Here is a 20,444-nt window from a genome sequence, read left to right as displayed (position 1 = left end):
CCACCTTTATTATAAAGCTCTACTCCGTGTAAGACAAATGGTGACAAGGATGCCCAAATTCTGAGTAGAGAAAGGAGGAGTATGTCCAGGATGTGCCGAAGGAAAGCTCCAAAGGGGACCATTCCCCTCAAGCCAAAGCAAGACCTCCGATATATTACAGTTGGTTCACTCAGGGATATCTGAGGCTGGCATTAAGAGGGAGATTACTACACCATATACTCCTGAGCAGAATGGTGTGGCGGAAAGGAAGAACTGTACAATTGTGGAAGTTGTCTCTATGGGTAGACGATGTAACAATGCCTGATTTGGATTAACCCATGGATCCTATTTATCCACCTGAGCCTTCCTCTTCTAGGAAGAGGCCTTCATGGCTTAGGGGGGTACTTGATGATGCTGAAGGACATGCTGCACCCCGAGGAACCTTCATCATTCTCAGATGCCGTCAAGCATCAAGTATGGAAGGATGCTATGACCATAGAATATGAGTCTATTATGGAGAATGATGTCTGGGAAGTAGTTCCCAGACCCCAGGACAAGACAATTGTCACTTCTAAATGGATTTACAAGATAAAGCATACAACAGATGGATGTACGAAAAAGTATAAGGCTCGTTTTGTTGCTCGTGGTTTCTCCCAAAACGAAGGTATAGTCTATGATATTTGCACCTGTTGCCAGATATACGACCATCCGATTCCTCATAGCCCTTGTGGCTTCACAAGGATGGAACCTACATCAGATGGATGTCAAGACCGCGTTCTTGCACAGTTCGATCAAAGAAGAGGTCTATGTGGAGTAACCCAAAGGATTTGAGATTTATGATTGAAAATCTCATGTATGCAGGTTGAAGAAGGCTCTCTATGGGCTGAAGCAAGCACCTCGAGCATGGTATGAGAGGATCGATAGCTACTTGACGAAGCTGGGATTCACTAGGAGTGAAGCCGATCCTAACCTGTACTTTAAGGTTGAAGATAGCAAACCTCTCATACTAGTGCTATACGTGGATGACCTCTTTCTAACAGGTGCATACCCTACCATTCACAAATGTAAGAGGGAGTTGGCTTCTGAATTTGAAATGAAGAACCAAGGACTTGAAGTGTGGCAAAAGCTAGGGGAAATTTTCCTATCTGAAGGAAAATGCGTGGTGAAGATTCTGAAAAGATTTGGTATGATGGACTGCAAGCCTGTGCCTACCTCGAAGATCTTAACTTTCAGAAGTTATATGGTAGTGATGTCGGACCAGATTTGGGAAATGCCTCTAATTTTCAAAAACTCATTCGCGTTGATGTTCTTGGTGAACCTGCGTTCGAATATATGTTTTGCAGTTAGCATTGTGAGCTCATATTTGGTTGAGCCTCACTAGATTGGTGCCAAGAATCTTCTGAGATGTCTTCATGACACAATCTCTAATGGATTGAGATACACTGTCAGAAATATGAAACTGCATGATTATTCGAATGCTGATTGGGCAAGTAGTGTGGAGGATCACTGGAGCACTTTTAGTGCTGTTTCTCTTTGGATTCTGCGTCGATATAATGGATGAGCAGGAAGCAGAAGTCAGTTGCCATAAGCATCACTGAGACCAGATACATATCTAGGAGTATGATCTCGTATGAAGCTGCCTAGTTGGGAAAGCTCTTCAGTGAGCTGTTTGAACACATACCACTGTGATTCTCTATAACAACCAGAGGTGGGATTCGATTACTGAGGAATCCCGTATTCGTCGATTGCTCTAGCAGATAGACATCATCTAGGATATGGTAAGTCGATGAGCAAGGAGGCTCCATCACATTAAGATGATGTAAAGGTTGATACACCTTGTCAAAGCCCCGAGGAAAGATCTAATCTGTGATTTTCCCAAACGACTTGGAGTCGTCAAGAAACCCTTGTACAAGGCTCCTGCATGTTGCATACATTGAGCTCTGGGAGCTCTGAGGGCTTGCGGTTCTTACTGGAGCAACATACGACCACAGGGTGACTCACCCTCCCCTTGTGGTACGCACTGGAACAAGATGATTCGCTCTCTTGTGGGACAAGATGATTCGCTCTCTTGTGGAACAGGATGATTCGCTCTCCTGTGTAGCAGGATTGATGTGTTCTCTTATGAGGCCTAGATTGATGTGTTCTCCATGGCGATTGTAGCAGGATTGATGTGTTCTCCTGTGAGGCCTGGATTGATGTGTTCTCCATGGTAGCCTGGATTGATGTGTTCTCCATGGCAACCTGGATTGATGTGTTCTCCATGGCAACCTGGATTGATGTGTTCTCCATGGCGATTGTAGCAGGATTGATGTGCTCTCCTGTGAGGACAAGATTGATTAGTTCTCCTGTCGAGGCATCCTACCCATGCAGTCTGGGACTCATGGGAAGTACCTCTCATCTGATCAATGAGTAGGGAAATGAAGTTAGGGACCATAGTAGTACCGATGGACGCATCGTTGTATCTACCGTACTCCCTACGCTAGGATGACCTCCATTGATCTGGGATCAATGATACTGGTCTGGGACCAGTGGTAGGAGTTGTACCATACTATGACACTGACTTCGGGTCGGTTGAGATTGGTCTGGGACCAGTGGTACATACAGTGGTAGGAGTTGTACCATACTATGACACTGACTTCGGGTCGGTTGAGATTGGTCTGGGACCAGTGGTACATACTCTGAGACTGACTTCGTGTCAGTGCAGTACTGGTCTGGGACCAGTGAGAGTGGTACGTACTATGACGCCGACTTCGGGTCGGTTGAGACTGGTCTGGGACCAGTGGTAGGAGTGGTACTTACTATGAAGCTGACTTCGGGTCGGTTGAGACTGGTCTGGGACCAGTGGTACGCACTCATAGAATGACTTTGAGTCAGTGGAGAATGATACTGGTCTGGGACCAGTGGAGTTGTATTCACTATGACACTGACTTCGGGTTGGTTGACATTGGTCTGGGACCAGTGGTACATACTCTGAGGCTGACTTTGAGTCAGTATGATACATCCTCGATCATTTCTTCTTCTTCATAATTCGGACAAAAGCAGAGCAGAACAGAACAAAGTAGAGCAGCGCATAACAGAGCAGAGCCGTATAGATCAATACAGGGCAGAACAAGACAAAGCAGAATAGGCAGAATAGAGTAGAGCAAGGCAAGGGTCACGCTGTACAGGGCAGTGCATTTGATGGATGAATAGTAACGACGGATAGACAGATTGAAGATGAAGTTCTCCCTAGTTGAGAGGCAGTGTTAAAATTGGCAACTAGGGCAAAACTTCATGTGGGTCATCTTATTCATGGCTGATAATATTTTTGTTAGATTCCTCTCGTCGAGAGGTGTAGGATTGATATAAAGATCATCCAATTCCGATAAGTATTCATGGAGATATGAATTTATTTTGATTATGGAATTATTATCAAGACGACCTACAACTCATGTAGGCTCAGAAGCCCAACAGTCGCATCTATTCAAACACCAACGTTGTGTATAAATACAGGAGGACTTTTCATCATTTGGAATCACTCATCTCATCACATCTCTCTCTCTCTACTACGCAGAAAGAGTCTCTTCTCTATTGCATAGAAAAGGGTCTCTCCCTCACACATGTGAAGCCGGAAGCTGCTGAAACTGAAGTTGCAATTGTAGAAGTAAAGATTGACCTGCGTAGACTAGAAGATCTCCTCATCTGAACTGCGCTGTAGGTTCATCTGAACCTCCTCTGAAAGCTACAACTTTTGGTGGTGGAATCAAGTCAATCCGATGGACGGTTTGCAAGATTTCGACTGCCCTAGTTTGAAGCCGGAAGCTGTTAAAACTGAAGTTGCAACTGCAGAAGTAAAGATTGATCTGCGTGGACTAGAAGATCTCCTCATCTGAACTACGTTGTAGGTTCATTTGAACTTCCTCTGAAAGCCGCAACTTTTGGTAGTGGAATCAAGTCAATCCGACACACGGTTTGCAAGATATCGACTGCCCTAGTTTGAAGCCGGACGCTGCCGAAACTGAAGCTGCAACTGTAGAAGTAAAGTTTGACCTGCGTGGACTAGAAAATCTCCTCATTTGAATTGCGCTGTAGGTTCATCTGAACCTCCTCTAAAAGCCACAACTTTTGGTTGTGGAATCAAGTCGATCTGACGGTCGGTTTGTGAGATATCGTCTGGCCTAGTTTGATGATGAAGTCGCTAATACTGATGCTGCTGATCTAGGGTTTGCTACTGCTGATATAAATCAGATTTATTTTACTATTTCTCTCTGCTGAATTATTGAAGATGAAAGAAGATTTGATCAAAGGGTTTCCCCACACATTGTGGGGTTTGTTCCTGGCTAGCCGCCACATCTCGTGTCTCTTGTCTTGGCTTGTTCTCTGTCGATTTTTTAATGTTCTATCTGCACTTTACTTTATGTACATGTGATTGCTAATCTGTGGAATATAATAAGAAAAAGAACTAAATTGTTATAAGCATGGAACATACCATAACTTAACAGAGGGTCACTTGGAGAACACACCAAGAGATCAAGATTTCGACTTTCTGGGGCTGGTTTGCTGAGAAAGTTGAGAGAGTGATCTGGAGTTGCAGCTGAGGGGCAGTGAATACAGAAGCAGAGAGGTAGAGTGTAATATCCCTAACTCGGAATATTCCTCAAACCCCAGCAAAACTCTAACCAAATACGGGCAGATGATATAATAACTCAAGAATGACAAAATAACAGTGGTACAACATATAATAATGTAAACATGAAATATAAGTAGATACTCAAGAAATGCAGCGTGAAATGCTAAGCCTTTTTATTATACTGAGCAATAAAATGAGTACAAGAGGTGATCAAAGATGGCACCTCGAATTGCACAAGGCAAGTGAAGAAATACTCTCAGAATAACCAAAAATGGCCTCTCTGCGTGGATGTTGCTAGGAAACTGCCATGCTGTTGCTACTGCTAGAAAACAAATGATGATTTGGGGCTGCTCCCCTCGTAAGAAAATGCTGAAACTCTGGAAGCCCTCTACTCAAGAAATCCAGAAAAACGCAGAAAGCTTTCCTAGAATAGCTGAACCCTGAAAATCACCCCCTTGGGGATCTGCGCAATTCCTCAATGCTCTGCGCTGCTACTGAAGAAACCCCTCCAGAATTCTACCTGAAACTCTGCCAAAAATCCTCCAAAATGCAAGGGTTGGTCCCCGTCTCAATCACCCAACATAAATCCTCATGCAAAAACCCCAATCCAACACTACTGCCAGAAAGAACTGCGTCCGTCTCTCAGTGCTGCGTAGTCCTCCAAAACACTGATGAAACTGCTGCTGAAATGCTGATAAAACTACTGCTGAAATGCCAATGGAAATACCTTGCCCGAGCAGGCACTCGAAGTCCCCCGGGGCTAAGGGTGAGATCTCCGAATGGAGACACTCAGTGCATTAAACAGTGCTGCAGACCAGCTAAACAGCGAGCGTGCTTAGAAGTCGAAACAACTAGCTCAAAATGCACATAACTGAATGATCAAAATGAGGGAGCTCCTCTCTCTTTTATAACCTTTGCCCCTCTCAATCCCAAGGCTCACCTCCTCCTGCGTGGTTTCCCTCTTGCCACGTGTTCCTTCCCTCCTGCGCAGTCTCTCCATGTGTCCTCGTCGGCTCCATTTCTGCGTCCCCTTTTGGCCCCTTTGGCTCCCCTTTAAGTCACAACGTTGTGCTACTAGGAAGTAATTTTTTGTTCAAAAATAGAGTTATGTCCCCCGTCCTCACTTTTTTTATTTACAAATAACTATAGAAGGAAAAAATTGAACAAAATCGAATATTCCAATTAGCCATGGCTAATTATGAATATTACAGTCTTCCCCGACAAAATGTTACTTGTCTTCAAGCAACTGAAGTGATGGATGCTGCAAGATCTTCTCACTCTCTCAAGTGGCATCCTCATCCGACAAATTCTTCCACCTCACCAAAAATTCCCAGACCATCCTACTCCGCAGCTGCCTCTCCTTGGTATCAATGATAGCCTCCGGCTGCAATACCAAATGCTTCCCGTCATCCATGGGTGGTAACTCATCTGTCACTGTCACTTGCTGCCCCAATGCCTTTTTCAGGCGTGATACATGAAAAACGTTATGGATCTTGCTGCCTTGGGGCAGCTCCAACTCATATGCAACCTGTCCAACCTTACGTATCACCCTGTATGGCCCATAAAAGCGGGGCTTGAGCTTCTCAGCCCCCTTCTGCTTTAGTTGTGACTGTCGGTATGGTTGTAATCGTAGGTAGACCATGTCCCCTATCTTGAATTGTCTCTCCACCCGACCGCAGTCGGCATACAGTTTTTGCTGGTTCTGCGCCGTAGCCATGTTATCCTTGAGAGTTCGGAGAATATCCTGACTCTCTTGGATCCAAATCTTGGCTCTAGGAGCCTTGCTATCACCAAACATCACGTCAGCAAAAGATAAAGGATGATACCCATATAAGGCATAGAATGGTGACATACCAATCGACATGTGATGTGAAGTATTGTAGCAGTACTCCCCTAGATGCAGCCACTTCAACCATGCTCGCTGTTGCCCACTGACATAGTTATGCAAGTAGCCCTCTAGCCACTTTTTAACTATCTTTGTTTGCCCATCCGTTTGTGGGTGATAACTGGTACTCGGTGTTAACTCCGTCCCCACCAACTAGAAAAGCTTTTGCCAAAACCCACCCATGAAATGGCTGTCCCTATCACTACGATGGTCTTAGGAAGACCAAGTAGCCTGAAGATCTCTCTGAAGAACAGCTCGGCCACCTGTGCTGCTGTATAGTGTGCGGATATGGCAAAAAAGTGTGCGTACTTCGTCAGTCGATCAACGACGACAAAGATACAATCCTTGCCCTGTACCATGGGCAACCCTGTGATGAAGTCCATTGAAATACTCTCCCATTTCTCCTCCGGAATGGGAAGAGGCTGCAATAATCCCGCGGGATGGCTCATCTCTCCTTTGTTCCTCTCGCAAACATCGCACTCTCGAATGTGCTGGAGTACGTCCTCCTTGAGTCCCTTCCATGAGAACCTCTCCCTAATGGCCCTGTAGGTTTTGGTAAACCCCTGATGTCCTGCCAATGGTGAATCATGTGATGCCTGGAGTATCTTCTTCTTGAGCTGAGACCCCTCAGTCAAGAAGATCCGGTCCCTGTAATAGATGATCTCATTGACCACCCTGTACCTGTCATCTGCCACTTGCCCATCTAGAACCTCACATGCAAACCTGTCCTTGGAGTACTCTACTAAGAGTCGAGCCTTCTAGTCTGTATCCAAGCTCATAAGAGACAACGTGGCTGGTCTACAAGGGCATCTGCTACCACGTTGTTCTTACCCTTGACATACTCAATGTCAAAGTCATATGCTTGGATCTTGCTAATCCACTTCTGCTGCGTCTCCTGTAGTTGCTTCTGCTCCAAAAAGAACTTGAGGCTGTTGTGATCAGTCCTCACCGTGAACCTGTTACCCACCAAATACTATTGGTACTTAGCCAATGCATGCATGATGGTCAACATCTCCTTGTCGTATATAGAATACAACCTCTCGTGTGGAAGGAGCTTCCGGCTCTCAAAGGCTATAAGGTGACCTCCCTGCATCAACGCTGCGTCGATCCCCTCTCTCGACGCATGACACTCCAAAACAAATGGCTGCTTAAAATCTGGCAAAGCAAGCACTGGGCAGCTACTCATAACCTCCTTGAGCCTGTCAGAGGCTCGCTACGAGTACGCTGTATCTGACCAACTAAATGCCCCCTTCCTTGTCAAATCTGTCAGGGGTGCAGCAAGCTGCGAGAAACCTTTGACGAACTTTCGATAGTAAGTACAAATGCCAATGAATCCTCGAAGTTCCGTCACATTACTTGGCTCCGACCATTCTTTGATGGCCCTTATCTTCTCCTTGTGGACTCTCACTCCGTCCACCCCTATGATGTGTCCCAGATACAACATCTCCGTCAACCCAAACTCACACTTGGAGAGTTTGGCATAGAACTGCTGCTCCTGTAAGATACGCAATATTGTCTCGATGTGCTGGAGATGTTCCTCCCAAGTCCTGCTATAGATGAGAATGTCATCAAAGAATACCAGCACAAACTTCCTCAAGTGACTATGGAAGATATGATTCATGCAGGACTGAAATGTAGCAGGGGCGTTGGTTATCCCAAAAGGCATCACCAAGAACTCAAAGTGCCCATACTGACACTTGAAGGCGGTCTTGGGAATGTCTTGTTCCCTCACGCGAATTTGATGGTACCAAGATCTCAAGTCAATCTTTGAGAAGAATCGTGCTCCCCTCAACTCATCGATCCTGGGTATGGGGTACCTATTCTTCAGGGTCTTCTTGTTTAGGGCCCTGTAGTCAATGCACATCCTCAATGTACCGTCCTTCTTCTTCACCAACACCACAAAAGAAGAAAAAGGACTCATGCTTGGTCGAATGTGCCCAAGAGCCAGCAACTCTTGGATAGCCCACTCAATCTCATCCCAATAGGTCTTGGGGTGCCTATAGGGGGTGGTGATCACTGCCTGTATGCCTTGCTCAAGCTCGATGGTGTGTTCAAACCCCCGATTTGATGGCTGTCCTGGTGGAATCTCTCCAAACACTATGGCATATCGATCAAGCATGGACTATATCTCTGGATGTACAGTCTGCCCTGTAGTCCCTGCCTCTGATGCACGCAACTCCACTGCCCACTCTATGTCTCCGTTCCGGAAGACTGCCTCCATCTGATGAGCCGACACAGTCTGAGGTGGATATGTGTGTTGTCCCCGTATCTTCCCATGCCTCCCTGTCTTCTCATCATCCCACTCCATCTCTAGGGTCTTCCAATCTGTCGTGACATTCCCTAGAGTGATAACCCACTGAACACCCAGTATCATGTTGGTGTCCGGGATATCGACCACGAAAAAGTGATCAGTTAATGTGTAGGTGCCCATCGTCACTGAAAGCTCTGGAACATAACGAGCACACGTCATGGTCTGAACTTCTGGGACCAAGACTGAAAACCCATCGAAGCTCTTTGTCTGAATACCTCTTCTCTCAACCATTTGTGCATCGATGGAGCTGTGGGTCGCCCCACTGTCAACCAAAACTAATACTCGCTGGCCACGTACTGTCCCCCGTACGCGTAGCGTCAGATACTTGGGAACTCCTCGCAATGCTGCAAGGGCCCCTCTGGTGGGTGCAAAAGATGCACCACTTGCTGCTGGCGGTGGAGGTGGCAAAGGTCCCTGTATGGCATGGCTATCTTCTGCCTCCACATCATGCTTGTCATCCTCTTCTCCACTGCTCTGGGAGAAGACCTCAATAAAATGTGCTTTGCTAGCAGCACATCTATGTCCGGTGCCCATGGCTCCTGACATGTGAAGCACAACCGCTTCTTCTTCAGCTCCCTCCTAACATCATCCTCAATTTGTACTTGTCCTGGATTCCCCTTTGGAGGTGGAATCCTCACATCCTTCCCCTTAGACTGAAAAGGTTGTCTTTGGGGGTAAGGTGTCCGGGTCCTGGGTAAGACATTCTGTAAGTCCCGGGTCCTGCTGATAGCGTCCTAAAGTGTGGCTGGTCTAGTGGATCGGACTAGATCCCGAAGTGGCTCTGCTAACCCTTCAACATACATATAGACCCTCCGCGCTGTGGATAGGTCTGGCACCATCACTGAGACCCTCAAGAAATCTGCAATGTAGGTCTCTGGGCTCCTTGTCTGTTTGAGCCTCGTTAGCTCAACAAAATGCTGCTCTGGATCCCTCCGATCAAATCGCTCCATCAATCTCCTGGTAAACTTTGCATATGTCGTCATTGTAGAGTGCCCCAGTGTAACGATCCCATGAAACCACCAATCCTAGGCCTCACCATCCAGATGCAATGTTGCCAACTTGATGGCCTCTGCCTCTGACATCTGGTTAAGCTGGAAATAAATGTCCAACTTTTCCACCCAAGACACTTGCCGAACTGTTTGATGAACCATCAAACGTTGGCAAGTGGAATCTACTCACTGCACGGTGGGTGTCACCATCATGGTAATGCAGGTTTCCTCTGTGATGGTCGCGGGGTCTACTATCCCGCTGGAGCTGAACAAAGTCTCTGAATGAAAGAGCATCCTTGAACTCCTACCCATAGGCCTGGTACTCTGCAAAATAATCGCCCATATGGCTGGGCTCTGCCTCTTGTTGGGCTCCGACCCCCGTGTCCGCTCCTAAGAATGTGGGCATGGTAGAGCGTGTAGGGGCATGCGAGGCCACTTGCTGCATAGTATCACGTTGCTCTGGCAAATGATGGGATGCATTCGATCCCTCACCAATCTGAAAAACCCGTGGGCTCTCACGCTGTTTGGCCTCTACTGCCGTGAATCTCTGCCCCATCACCTCAATCTGCCTCGACAGATCCTGCAATGATTTTTCGGATGCTCTGATACCATTGTAATATCCCTAACTCGGAATATTCCTCAAACCCCAGCAAAACTCCAACCAAATACATGCAAATGATATAATAACCCAAGAATGACAAAATAACAGTGGTACAACATATAATAATGTAAATTGGAAATAAAAGCAGATACTCAAGAAATGTAGCGTGAAATGCTTATCCATTTTATTATACTGAGCAATAAAATGAGTACAAGAGGTGATAAGAAAGATGGCACCTCGACTTGCACAAGGCAAGTGAAGAAGTACTCTTAGAATAACCAAGAATGGCCTCTTTGCGTGGATGCTATTGGGAAACTGCCATGTCGCTGCTGTTGCTAGAAAACAAATGATGATTTGGGGCTACTCCCCTTCTCGGAAGATGCTAAAACTTTGGAATCGGGCTCTACTCAAGAAACCCAGAAAAACCAGAAAGCTTTCCTGGAATAGCCGAACCCAGAAAATCACCCCCTTGGGGATTTGCGCAGTTCCTCAATGCTCTGCATTGCTACTGAAGAAACCCCTCCAGAAGTCTGCCTGAAACTTTGCCAAAAATTCTCCAAAATGCAAGGGCTGGTCCCCGGCTCAATCACCCAGCATAAATCCTCTTGCAAAAATCCCAATCCAACACTACTGCCAGAAAGAACTGCATCCCTCTCTCAGTGCTGTGCAGTCCTCCGAAACACTGATGAAACTGCTGATAAAACTACTGCTGAAATGCCAATGGAAATACCTTGCCCGAGCAGGCACTCGAAGTCCCCTGGGGCTAAGGGTGAGATCTTTGAACGGAGACACTCAATGCACTAAACAGTGCTGTAGACCAGCTAAACAGCCAGCATGCTCAGAAGTCAAATGACTAGCTCAAAATGCACATAACTGAATGATCAAAATGAGGGAGCTCCTCTCTCTTTTATAACCTTTGCCCCTCTCAATCCCAAGGCTCACCTCCTCTTGCATGGTTCCCCTCTTGCCACGTGTTCCTTCCCTCCTGCGCAATCTCTCCATGTGTCTGCATGGGCTCCATTTCTGCGTCCCCCTTTGGCCCCCTTGGCTCCCATTTAAGTCGCAACGTTGTGCTACTAGGAAGTGACTTTTTATTCAAAAAGAGAGTTATGTCCCCAGTCCTCACTTTTTTTATTTACAAATAACTATAGAAGGCAAAAATTGAACAAAATTGAATATTCCAATTAGCCAGGCTAATTAGGAATATTACATAGAGATAGTGCCGGGAGGATCAGCGCAGCAGCCGGGAAAGCTGACGCAGAGGGTAGAAGCTGAAACTGCCGGAATAGCCGGGAAAGCTGACGTAGAGGGCAAAAGCCAGAACTTCCGAAACAGCCGGGAAAGCTAACACAGAGGGTAGAATTCGGAACAGCCGCGAAAGCTGACGCAGAGGGTAGAAGTCTGAATTGCCGGGAAAACTGATGCAGAGGGCAAAAGCCGGAATTGCCGGGAACAACCGAAACTACCCGGAAGTGCCGAAACTGCCAGGAAAACTGACGCAGAGGGAGAAGATGGAACTGCCGGGAAGGCTGACATAGAGGGCAGAAGAGGTTGGCGCTGGGGTTTTTCGTGGGGCAGATTGGAGCTGAGGAGCTGCCGGAGTGTTTATCCGGGGTTTCAGTCGGGGCATTTGTCTCCGACAGAGAGTTACTATTGTCGAGATTTTTCTCCGTTGGGTGAGCCGAATTTGGCACCCAGATTGTATTTTGAAACTCCTTAATAAATCAAACCCTCAGATAGCTGCACCTGTTTTCTTGCATTGGTTTTTTCCGTGGACATTAGTCTAAAAATAACGGTGTCATTTGTGTGCTTGTTTTTTTTCCTTCAGTTGATGACCTGTAATGTGTTGAGCATGTACTTGTGTTTATTTTCAGTATTTACATCGTAAATAACTTGTTAATTAATCAGAACAAGTAGGAAGCTAAGTCACCTGACACGGGGATTCGGGATTAGTAGTGTCGGATTCGGACACGTTGACCCCCTGGAACAAGACACGTAGGATTCGTTATATATTATTTTATTAAATATATATATATATATATATATATATATATATATATATACATATGAAAAATTAGATATTTCTTACACAAATTTTAATTAATGATACAAATTTATTGATTTCAAACATAGATATTCATCTATAGCATGCATAGTACATATAAAATTCAAATACATGTCAATGGTCACATAAATGATAAATCATGATTCATAATTCATCACTGAAAGACAACTTACAACTACAAGATATTAAGATAATCACACTGACAACTGTAGTTTTCTCATTAAGTCATCAAATCAAAATGTGTTACATAGGTAGTGTTTGTGCAATGCCAATGGCAAATAGAAATAGAAAATATAAAACAACTACAGGTATACAAGCCTCAAGGCATCAATCCTCATCATCAACATCAGAATCAGCATCAATGTCCTCATCATCATGGTCCCCACTGCTCTCCTCTGCATCCTCCTCCTCCCCTGTATCCATAGTCGCCTCTGCATTTGCTGGTGTGGAGGATGACCCCTCTAAGTCATCAAATCTAATAGGCTCTAGCACTGGATCATTGAGATCCATGTTGGCCAATGCCAACTCAACACTGGTGTCCAGACCCATATCATTAGGAAAGACATTCCACATCTTTGTCTTTCCCCTCAACCACTCTTCCCTCTGCCTGTAAATAAGACGAAGGTTGGTGTGCACATACACCATTGTCTCTGCCCTGGACTGCTCAAGCCTGCTCTTCTTCACACTATACAAATTCCCATATGTTCTCCAATTCCTCTCGCAACAAGAGGATGAAGTCACCTGAGAAAGGAGCCTCATGGTTAACTTTTGAAGAGGAGGGTTTGTTGCCCCATGATTTGCCCACCAAGAATAGGGCTTCTTACCCCCCCTGTCTCTAATCACATCATAACCTCCAAATCGACCATTGCTAGTGGAAAACTCTGCAAAGGCATCCTCCACCTCATCAAGCAATGCAGTATCCTGAAAAGTCCGCCTGAATGCCTCTTTCCTCCCCTGTGAGATTTCACCATCCATGTGAGGAGGGAATCTGTGGGAAGGTCCACCATTCAGCCACTCATGGATGTAGTATTTGGGCTTCAATGAGTGAGCCAAACAATGTAAAGGTGTACAATTCTTGTCCCATTTGCTGACAAGAATATTCTGTATAGTATCACAGAAGGCCTCTGGTGATGTCTCATACTCGGGGCACTCACTCTGTAGAATAATGCTCCTCACAGACTCAATCATGGAATCCCATCCCTCATAAATCTCTCCTAGGATGGGTTTGTTTGTATCTGCAAATCGAAGCAAAGAAATGATAGGGTCCATGATCCGAATAATTAGATCTACCCTCTCCCACCAAGCATCATCTAGCACTGTGTCCTTCACTCTTTTAGAGGCTACCTGATCCGTCTTTCTTCAAAAAGACCAAAACTCAGAAATAACCATGGATCCAAGAGCGGTCTTGACCTCCCTCAACCTCTTCAACATCATGAATGAAGAGACAAACCATGTATCAACAATCTTCAACAATGATAGATTTGTGTACTCCTTGTAGATAGTGAGGGCATTTGTATGATTTTGCACAAAGTTACGGATATGTCTTGCATCCTCAATAATGCTTCCAATCCAAAGCACATCAGAAGCAATGGATTTCAGTGCTAAGTTCAATGAATGGACAATGCAAGATGTCTAAAACACTTGTGGATATTTAGCTTCCACAATCATGCCAGCAGCCTTGCAAACAATTGCATTATCTGTAATGATTTGCACACAAGAATAAACACCTACATCTTCAATAACTTTAATAAATAACTCACTAATAAATTGTGCATCCTTGTATTCTCCAAGTGTATCCACAACTTTCATAAAAATTGGACCACTCAAGGAAGACACCATGAAGTTGATGATTGGGTGTCGTGCTGGATTTGTCCATCCATTAGAAACAATGCTAACCCAAGATGTTGGCCATGATGCTACAATAGGCTCAAGCATTTTTTGCACCTCTTTTTTTGCCTTCGTCAACAATGTGGTTTTCAGCTTCTCTGACCCAGGAGGCACATACCCTGTTGGAGCCCCTTGAGTTAGAGCTTGGCACATCTCAATAAATAGAGGTGAGCGTGCAACATTAAATGATATGAAGTTTTGATAGAAGAGAAGGCAATGGTGAGATCAAGCTCTTCCCGTCTCTCTTTTTGGAAAATCTTGTCCATTGGACCAAGTGCTCTTCGTTTCGCTGCTTGTCCCCCAGTAGAAGTAGAATTCTCAAATGGAAAGTTGGTGGTGGCTTTCCTCAAAAATGGAAGGGGGTCTTCGTTCTTGGTTTTCCTTGATTTTGAAGCCACATTTTCCATACCAACAATGGACTCCTTTTCCAATTCTTTTCTCTTTTGTAAAGAAACAGCTTTACAAGCTCCAATCCCACAACCCGGTAAAGCCAACAAATGTGCTTTCACACGGTAATATGTGCTTTTGAAAGAAATGTGACAAAAGTTGCATCTCCATTGCACATTGCCTCCTCCCTTTCCCTTGGTGTTTGTCCCATCCTCTCTTGTGACATATTTCCACAATGGATATTTATCAGTGTTGTCTTTAGGTGGTACTCTTCCCTCAACATTACTTGCAGCAGACTCTGATGATATTGGGGGAGGAGGGGCATCTCCAATGGAGACATTCTTGCCCTTCCTTTGCCCCCTAACTGCTGCCTTTGATTGAGCCATGAATACTGTAAAAGAAATGAACAAAACATGCACAAATTTGTAAACAAAAAATCATATACAAACTGTTGTAATAGAATAAGAAATGCAAAAAAATGGAGCTGAAATGCACTTACCTGGTGCTTGAATCTCCTTGCCGAACGCTCTACTCCCTTAGCTCCTTGCTCCAAACCCTTCTCCACTCACAAACAGCTCAAACAATGCTTGCCAAATGATAAACAACGTGACTGTAATGAGCAAATGCAGCCTTTTCTAACCTGTGGGAGTCCCTTTTCTGCTAAACGAGTCTTGGAAAGTAGGACACGTAGTCAAAAAACGGGACACGTTGGCGATTTTTGGGACATGCTTGGGATTTGACGTGTCCTGATAGGATTCGACGTGTCCTGTTTTTTGGACACGTTTTTTGGGCGAATCGTGTCCGACATGCCGGATTTGGACACGTGGCCCCTCCCTAACAAATCCGGTTACTTAGGTAGGGAGGAATAAATCAGAAAGTACATGGAGGGTTTCTAACTGTTAGACTTAGAAACTTCAATACAAATTGGGCAGGGACTTCAGTAGATCGTAAAAGTACCTCGGGGTACTGCTTCAGTGTTGGATCAGGGATGATATCTTGGTATAGTAGGAAGCAGAAATTGGTAGCTCTAAGCTCAACAGAAGCAGAAAATATGGAAGCCAGCATAGCTACGTGCGAAGCTATATGGCTCAGAAAATTTCTTGTGAGCTTGTTCAGAAAAAGGATGGAGGCGACGAGGGTTTACTGTGATAATCAGAGTTGTATCAAACTCTCTGAGAATCTAGTATTTCATGATTGAGCGAAACACATAGATATCTGATGTCACTTTATCAGAGACTGTGTTCAACGTGGGGTAGTACAATTGCAGAATGTCCGCACAGGAGAGCAGGTAGCCGATATACTCACAAAGGCTCTTGGAAGAGCTAAGTTCACTCAGTCCAGAGAGCAGATGGGTATGGTAGAAAATCCGTTTCAGTAGCAGCAATAGTTTGCAGTGCAGGGACAGTTCGCAATGGTAGTGCCAACAACAGCACAAATGTAGACATTCAGAGGGAGTTGCAGTATGAATGTAGTCTTGACAGTGGTAGGGTCAGCAGCAGTACAGATGCAGCATTTGCGCAGAGGTTGGAGGACATCTTGCAGACATCAGTAGCGCAGAGGGAGATGTTACAGAACAAAGTGATGCTTCAACAGGTTGCATTGCTAGAGCACATTCCTCGCTAAGAGGGAGTGTTGATTTCTGGTAGCATCGGATGTGCTCTAAGTCTCAAAATTTGCAGGGAGGCTTAGACACATGCATTCTCCAATACCCAGAAATCGTTTTGGGAAATTCCACCCAGAGACAATTTTATTAAAATAATTAATTATTTTTAATGGAACCCTAAGTCTAAACTTAGGAAATTAAAATAATTAATGGGTATTAATCTGAACTATGGGTGAAACTTCTAGAAGAAGGCCGAGATCAAGTCAATATGATCCTAGCCATTGATTAGAATCTAATCTGAGCGATTGATTGATCAATGAGAGGAATATAAGAGGAGGCTTGATGGGCACTTGGAGAACACACCAGAGGTAGATACTCAATTACCTGAGTAAGATTGATTTTCTCACTGGTCGAAATTCAGCAAGGGAAAATTGAATCAGAGGGAGAGTTGCAGGTGAGAAAGGAAGAGAGGCCATCAACATCTTTCGAGAGTGCAAGGTAACAAGACGCAGAGCAGGAACAGGGTCACACAGAAAGAGGCAATGCAGAGGCAGATTGACGCAGAGCTTGCGTGGGCAGCTAGATGCTGGGCCAGTGTGAGAAGTTTGACACAAAAATAACTGTGTCATTGTGATTGTATTCGTGCTAGTATTTTTCCTTACATTTACTTTTTGCAATATTTTAATTGTGAAGGTTGCAGTAGAATATACACTGTGAATAACTTATTTCTGAGTTAATATGTAGAAGGAATAATATTAATCACTGCTGTAGGATTTCTATTTAGAAATTTACACAGAATATGGGGTCCACATGAAGTACACACTTGGGGAAGAAGGAATTTGAATTCCTTGAGGCAAATCGAATTGGTGGAGGGATCCACAAGGAATGCATGGCCAACTATTATAAAAGGAAGGAATGAGGGAGCAATAGGGGTCTTTTGTCTATTTGAAAATCAAATTTGCCCTAGCTGTTCAGCTGAGCCAATATTGTGCTGTTTAGCACAAGAACTTCCCAAGGAGAGAAGCTCAACCTTTCTTTGGTGGACTTCGAGTGCCACCCAAGGAAGGCATTCCTTCATCATTGATATTAAGACTGGAAGAAGCATGAGCTACAGGTCCCACACATTTCTGGGCTAGAGTATGCAGTCTGGGAGCCACCACTACGCAAAGGGAGAAGTCACTTGCTGTTTTTGGAGTAGTGCTGTTGAGACATCGATCGGAGAAGCTACATGGGTGTTCTTTCATCATTTTCAAGAGTGTGGAGGGCAACTACAACCAAGAGGACTAGCCTACATGTAGTTCTCACTTCCTCATACGCAGGATTGCGTCATCTCCTCCATGATGTTGATTTGATGTGCTCTAGCCACAAAATTTGGTGGAGAGGTTGGGGCACATGAGTTCTCCAATACCTAGAAAGTGTTTGGGCAGATCCTAAACAGATCAAGAGATACTAAAATAATTAATATTTTTAACAGAGTCCCTAAGTCTAAACTTAGGGAAAATAAGATATTAACGTGTATTAATATGATTCTGTGTTAGAATGGTCCAAAAAGACATGGATCAAGCCAGATCTAATCTTAGCCATTGATTAGGGACTTAATTTTGGCTGTTGAGATGTCAACAGAAAGAGTATAAGAGGAGGCTTGAGGGGCACTTGGAGAACACACTGAGGGAGACTAGTCAGTTCAATTTTTGGAGCAGGGTTTGCTGAGAAATTGAACCAGTGGTCTGGAGAGCAGTTAGGAGGCAGCAAGTACAGAACAGAGAGACGAGAGATCAACACAGAAGAGGCAGACGCAGAGCCAGAGGAAGCCACGCAGAGGTAGCAGAGACTGCGTAGAGCCAGAAGGGCTTGCATCATCCACGTAGATGCTGGAGGAGTGACGCAAAAGCCCAAAGAGGCTGCGCAGAGCCTCATTAGGATAATGCAGAGGGTTTCAGGATGACGTAGAGGGTTTCAGGCTATAGCAGAGGTCAGTAGGGCCTACGCTGGGTTTAGGAAAGTGTTGGAAGTTTGTCTATCTATGGGTAAGCCAGTTTGGCACCCTGTTGTACAAAAAAATTGTTGAATAATAAAATGCTCCCTTGTTGCACCAGTTTTCCCAGATTGGGTTTTTCCGGGGACATTAGTCCAAAATCACTGTGTCAATGTGTGCATACTTTTGTTTCCGTATTACGATATGATATCTGCAGCAGTATTTATTTTAATGTTTGTTGAAGTAATTTCATGAATAACTTATGATGAGATAAGTAGGAAAAGTAAATCAGTTCCTGCAATGATAGAATTCTCACATGGTATCAGAGCAAGTAATCAAAGACAGAAAGGGAAAATCAGTTATGGGTCAAGACCATGATGCAGAGGCATCCACCTCAGGGGACTCACGCAGATTTTCAGAAGATTGCACAAGAGAGAGAGATTTCGATTTCTCTATGTTGGCTTCCAGGTTGGAAGAAGAAGTGGCGTGCATGACTAGCGCTGCATCATCAGAAGTATGGTATATAGACAGTGGAGCCTCATGGCATATGACGGGAATTAGGGAGTGTTTCGCAGAATATCGAGAAGAGAAGATGAACTTTTAGATCACCATGGGGAACAAGGCAAAGTGTACTCCAGTAGGAAAGGGTACCATAGCTTTTCAGACAGAATCGGGAGAGCGGTTCCGTGCCACAAATGCGCTGCATGTGCGAAGATTGGGGATGAACTTACTTTCCATGTCACAACTACAAGGCAAGCGCTATGACGTCTACCTCATCAAGGAAAAGGTATACATCAAACACCCGAGCTGGAGAAAGAAAGTGTAGATCGGGATCAAAAGTAATCAGTTGTACAGATTACAACTAGAATCTCCAATGGCACTAATAGACAGTCATGGGGATACAGTGCATGCAAGAGAGATGTGACTTCTCTTGTGCTAGGAGTGCCCTAGGAGGGCCAAGTTCTGTTCATGGAGCCTGAACATCCTTGAGAGAAGACACAACTCCTGTTCTGAGAATGCTGAGTCAAAGATCAGCTGAGGAACAAGATTGTGGAGGGTTAAGATCAGGCTGAGTTTGTTTAGGGCCTGATCAAAGCCAATGAAGAAGATCCATCCATGCTGTTACAACCTATGAAGGAGGCCGAGTGCCTCAGCTGGTGTGAATGAAAATGTCGAGGAAGGAACAAGGGAAAACTACTGGTTTCCGTGAATGTGAATAGTAGTAAATTATAACAAATCATATTGTGAGAGTATAAGCCAAGAGGGAAGCCACAGATCTGAAGTGGAAGTGTATCAGCCTCAAAGAAGGATGCCAAAGTTACTCCTCCAAAGTCTGATCTGCTGGAAGGTGCAAGAATGGCTGACATTAAGGGGTCTTGAGGCTGCCGAGTTCTGTCTAAGGTCCTGGACGAGGAGAAACAATGTTGCTATTTCAGATTTGAGTCTTGTGTGTGTTGGAAATATTGAGAGGGGGTGAATCAATATTTCCTTCAATTTCACAATTGGTTAATTATTACTTTTAAACATTTAGAGCATCATAAGATACAACATCACATCAAAAGAGAGTACGCAGAATTTTTGTAGTCCAAACAAGCTTTGTTACATGTATGATTGCATACACGTTAACCAGCTATGCTGGTACCTAGGGTAAGTTGGATTCTTTAGAGATCAAGGCCGATACAACAATCTACTCATTAAAATCTCAACATTTCACTTGTGGGAATTGATTATGGGTGGGTAGGATAACACTCTTCTTAACTGCCCAAGCTAGACCCAATTGACAACATTGTTTTTGTCTTGTTAGGAGTGTTTACCATTTAGATGATGATGGATTTATATGATATTTCATTGTAATTTGTATTGTGTTTTTATTTGGGCATTAATGATTTTATTATCAAAAATACATTGGCTTTCCTATTTTGAATTCCATTTTTTAGATTTAATAATTCGCAATTAGATGGTGGTTGTTGTTTCTTTTAATTGTATAGACTTCTTATTTCTTATACATAAAAAACCCTACTATTTTTATATTTGAATTTATTATATATTTATTGTCCAGGACAGAGTTCCTTATATAAAAGAACACAATATCCCCTGAAATTTGGGAGGTTTCTCCACATGCATGCCCCTGCAACTTTCTGGATCATTGCTTA

General features: G+C 44.3%; 1 protein-coding gene across 4 annotated transcripts in view; it reads left to right on the top strand.

Annotated features, from left to right (window-relative positions):
• LOC149267621 (Small GTP-binding protein) overlaps nt 1-20,444 on the top strand; it is a 462,582-nt gene that overhangs the window by 202,934 nt on the left and 239,204 nt on the right. The gene's annotated exons all lie outside the window — the stretch shown is intronic.

Source organism: Pinus tabuliformis, chromosome 6 (genome assembly GCF_031772625.1).
Source record: "Pinus tabuliformis cultivar Carrire ecotype Pingquan chromosome 6, CPIR1, whole genome shotgun sequence".
NCBI classification, from domain to species: Eukaryota; Viridiplantae; Streptophyta; class Pinopsida; order Pinales; family Pinaceae; genus Pinus; species Pinus tabuliformis.
The sequence above is the reverse complement of the archived record's forward strand: the minus strand, read 5'-3'. Positions and strand labels throughout refer to the sequence as shown.